Genomic DNA, 5,188 nt, shown 5'->3' with positions numbered 1-5,188 from the left:
TTCAAGAGTAAATTGGATGCTTATCTTGCTGGGATCCTATGACCCCAGCTGACTTCCTGCCCTTTGGGCAGGGGGCTGGACTCGATCTCCCGAGGTCCCTTCCAGCCCTAATGTCTATGAAATCTATGAAATCTGTGAAACTAAGCTAACATTTTCCAAGGGCCACTGCAAATCTATTGAGTGCCTTGAGTCCAAAAAAGTCGAGAACCACAGATCTAGCCATCTTAATCTTGGTCATCCAGGCAGCCTTCCCCCCTCCCTTGGTACCCTGAGGAGCACTTTCTGTGATGACATGGCCCAGCTGCTGCAGCCATTGTGCTCTGACCTCCTGTGTCATAATTGGCAATGCTTATTTTGCACTTTATTTGTTTCTATTAGAAAACAGGAAAAGTAGGTGCTAGATTGCACAGGGATGTTAAATGCTCGTAGGCAGTAACAGTAACATTAACCTGGTAGGAAGTCAGGGTTCTTGTAGAAATGTTGACTTGTCCTAGTTACACAAGATTTTGTTTGACTTTGGCACTTGGAAGTGCACCTTGGCCTGTCTCTGTGTCTGATTCATGTTTCCATGATAAGATTTAAAGCTTATTAAAAAAAAAAGAAATGGTGTAGGCTTGTGTGAATTGTTGTCCAGCAGCACAGTTTAGACATTGGTTCTGACTGTCCATCTCTTCACTCTGCCCTACTGTAAGGGCCTCTGTGACAGATCAAGTGGAAATCCTACCTCTGTATTGTCCCTCCTTATATTAAGCACCACGGGTTTTCTCTCTTCTCCTCAATATCCACTGCTGTCCACAGCAGTGATACATTCCCATGCCTAAAACAAATATAATGGTTATTTTTGTTGGAAGGGGCCTCCCAGCTCATCTCTGCACAGACAGAATTTGCTATTCCTGCTCCATCCCAGACAGATGCCCGTCCAGCCTTCTTCACAACCTCCAATGAAGGGGAATGCGCGACTTCCCTAAGCAACTTGTTTCATTGTCCTGCTACTCTTACGCTCAGGAAGTTTTTTTTTTCTCTCCAAAGTCTTTGTCAGCACTTTCAGGGCTGCTGCCTTTTTAACTACAGCAGGAACATGATGGTAGCCAGAGTCCCTGATGTGGATGCAGCTCTGCTGGCCAGACCCGTGCCAGCTCTCTCCATGTTGCAAAAGCTTTGCCAGCAGAAACCACCGCGTGCCAGTAGAGCTGTGTGCATGGAGCAGGTTTTCCCAGCACAGCTATGTTGACGTGTAACCTTGTCGCACTGTGAGCTGACATACGTCTGCTGACAGAACTCTCTAATGGAGACAAGGGCTAAATCTGCTTCATTGCAGTTTAAACCTGTTGCCTCTCGTTCTGCCCTCTAATAAAGAGGAGCCATTTTTCCCCATCTTCTTTATGGCATCCTTTCAAATACTTGGCAACAGCTAGCATATCCTCCCTTTAATCTCCTTTTCCAAATTTAACCTATCTAGTGCCTTCAACCTCTCCCCGTTTAGTTTCATTTCAACCCATTTTATTGCCTCTGGATCATCTCCAATTTCTCCACATCTTTCTTAAAATGCGGTACCTAAAGCTTGACACTGTGCTGCAACTGAGGCCTAGCCAGTGCCGAGTAGAGTGGCAACATCACCTCCCCAGTCTGACACATAACACTTCTGTTAATGCAGCTGAAAATAGCATTTGCTTTTTTTGTGACAGCATCACATCGCTGACTTGCATTGACCTTGGGATCCCAGAGCTAGAGCCATTTACAGTCACAGCATCTTACAAAGCAGGCTGTCGTCTACAAAAGCTTTTGCTTCTCTAGTCTCTGAGGCAGAAGTAGATAGCCTTTTCTGGCTGTGGACCGGAGTGACCCACTCTGGGTCAGGGGTGAGTGGGCAGGTGGATGCTAGGACCCAACAGCTGCCAGCACTTGCCCTGATGGTGGCATGGGAAGAGCGCCCCAGCCAAAGCGCCCCACTGCCAAAGCTCTGCATCCATAGGCTGGATCCAGTGGTTCTGTGGGCCAGATCAAGCCCCTGTTCTAAAGTGCTACCCTGCCCTGCCTTCTCCAGTTAGTTATATGCCATTCTGGTTTAGTTCATTTGGTTTTTTCTTTGCTTACAATTATCTCAGTTGGATTTCCTTTTATGTATATCTCAGTTCCCTGATTCGTCAACATTCTTTTGAATTTTAATCTTGTCTTCCAAAGTGTTTGCGGTTTTGTACTGTCTGCAGACTTGATCATTATCCTCTTTATCCCTCCATCCAAGTCACTGATAACATCATTAACATCACTAGGTCCAGACCAGAGCCCTGTGAAACCACACTTGAGACCTCTTCATAAAATCATTGCGAAGTAGGGCTGGAGGTCACCTAGTCCAAATCCCTGCCTGAGGTAGGATCTCCCTATGCAAACCATCCTGCACACATTCTTGTCTAACCTGGTACTAATATTACGCAATCAGCCCTGTCACACAACTACAAGAGATATTCCCCAAAGACATCCAAAGCACCCTAACGTACTGCTGATAGAGCAGTGGGACAGCAGCAGTCAGTGTCATGCTGCTGCAAGGGTTGTTAAATTATGCTCCTGAGAGCCAAGAAAGATCCCTCCTACTACCACCACCGTCACTACAGAGGAATGCAACCTCCATCCCAGTCAGACCATGGGGTAAAATTCCTTCCTGATTCTAAATGTGACAATCAATCTGACTCTAATTAGAGGGGCGAGACCCTCTAGCCAGGAACCTCCTGGTTTTTGTCCCTACCAGAGCATTGCCACAGCCCAGTCAAAATCCTCAGCCTTGGTTGCAGATAACACCCAGTGCTGTGGAGGAAGACAAACCTTCTTCCTTCCCTTCCTCCCCACCCCACCCATTTGTAGCAGCAGGAGGGGAAAGAAATTCAAATCTGGCCCCATGTGGCAACCAGCAAAGCATTTGAAATACCTCCTGCCTGCCTGATGCTGGTCTGTTAATAGTTACTCTTGGCCTGTGGTTTTTAACCAGTTATGCATTGAGGAGGTTGATAAGAACCTTCATTCTATTTAAAAATGGCCTGAATGAGCAGAAACATAATCTCCACTTAACCGCTGTCACTGTTATTTCATTATGAAGTAGATAAGTCAGTGATCGGTCTAAATAAACAAAAGAAGAGAAAATGAGGCTCCAATTGAATTTTTGTTATGACCTGCATTTTGATGATTTTAAGAAGAACTCGGATTAATTTATGATCATCTGTCAAATGAGCTCAGCTAAACTCGTTATAAACTATTATAATTTAAATAAATTGAGGTATATAGTCAGTTCATTATGCCGTATCGATATATATCAGTGTATCTGTAGCTACCATCTGCAGCTGTCATAAAATTAATGGCTCATGGGTGCATCACTTCACCTTCTCTGAAAAAATACTTTATTTTGGATTGGTTTATGCAGGAATTATATCCCAAAGATGGGAAGCTAAGTGGGTAATGGGCAGTACAGTATGTTGAATTGGGAAGAGCCAGAAAATGGGGTATTAGAGTCTTAATGTAAGATCTTGCTGCTGATGTGTTAAGCAGCTGGTTAATAAACACACCTACTTAGGTCGGATTGCAAAATCACAGTTTAGCCTAGTGATAGCCCCTGTGGCATCTGCAGAAAGCTAATAGCCTTTGCACATTGGTCTGCCCACACAGATCCGATTATAGGACCAGGGCCTAAGTTAGAAGTTGCTAGCACCAGACTGGACAAAAGGAATCTTAATACAACCTAAATAAGGAGAAAAATGTGCAAAAATGAGATTCTGTCTAGACAAATTCAGGCCAATTCACCAGGGAAAACAAAATTCACACACAGTTAGTTAATAAGAGAGGCACATGGATAATAGCGATGAGTAAATTAAATATGAGCTTGCCGTGTGAAATGGTAGCAAAGTGGGGAGTGGGGAAGGACAAATCCAAATTCAGACCCAGTTCACTTATAAATGAAGTGTATTTCAGCAGTGGCCAGAGGTCCCAAGTATGATCAGTACCTAGTTATGCGAGGTGCTTAAATACTCTGTCTCTTCAAAATGATGCAGTCTGTGCCAAGAGGCACTTGCAGTCTGAAATAACTACATTGCAAGTGTAATTTAATTGACTCACTGGAGTTGTGCCAATGATCAAGTGCTGTCATGCAAAAAGTAAACAAAGTGGGAAAAAATAGAGAAATTTAAGTGAATAAAGCTATGTTTTTAATGGCCTTATTTTAAATGGGCCTTTTTTGTAGCTTCATCACCCACATGCAGATTTTTCTGTCATGGCATGACCTTTTCTAGATACTTAATTAACACAGTGTCATATTCCATGTGAATTATTATAGTTTGCAGGATATTGTACCATTTAAATTTGTTAATGTAAAGGAGCAGTGCATTGTTGATAAACTGTTGGAAACCAAATTAGTTTCATCTTGCAGCTAGTTGATTGCACTGTTTCACTCATGGGTATAATACTTCTTCAAATATGCTAATTTCACTCTTTGCTCCATGTGGTGACATTTTTACTCTTCTCATTACTAACATTTGCCGTATTTAAGGTGGGGAAATCTCTTCTTCCTTTAACCTCATTATAATGTAACAGCAGAGACTTGAATCATCATCAGATTGGGTAAATATGTATTCAGGCATGTTTGATTTTGTTTTTCCTTTTTGAAACTTAAGGCATATATACAAATTGTATTTTGCGGACAGTAGTAAAAAGTTTGTTAAAGAAGGGGTTAGTTTCCTAACTAGTAAAAACTTGGTCGTTTTCCAGTTTGCCCATGTAAAAATAATTCAGAGTGGATGCTACTATCTGGGTGTATCAACATGGGATGGTTTACTACGCATTAAACTAATCTAATGCGCAGTAAGGCATCAGCGTCTACACATGTACGGGACTTACTGTGAAGTAAATCAGGTTAATGCATTGTTTGCTAGTGCCAACAAATACAGGTACTAGATTAATGGTGCATTAGCTACTGCGCAATAGTGCACATGTAGCACTGTCCGCAAACAATTTGCTTCCAGTCAGCCTAAGCATCAGGAGGCCACAGGGAATGGGGGGAGCTGTCCACGGCTCTGGTGCTGCTCAGCTCCCCGCAGGAGGCAGGAGCTGAGCAGCACCGCGATAGGGGAGCTTTTTGTCCCTGGTCCCGGCGCTGCTTGGTTTCCAGCTCCCCCTAGGCACGGGTGGGGAGTGGGAGCCGACTGAGGTG

Source organism: Crocodylus porosus, unplaced genomic scaffold (genome assembly GCF_001723895.1).
Source record: "Crocodylus porosus isolate Cpor-Errol unplaced genomic scaffold, CroPor_comp1, whole genome shotgun sequence".
In the NCBI taxonomy this organism is placed as follows: domain Eukaryota; kingdom Metazoa; phylum Chordata; order Crocodylia; family Crocodylidae; genus Crocodylus; species Crocodylus porosus.
The sequence above is the reverse complement of the archived record's forward strand: the minus strand, read 5'-3'. Positions refer to the sequence as shown.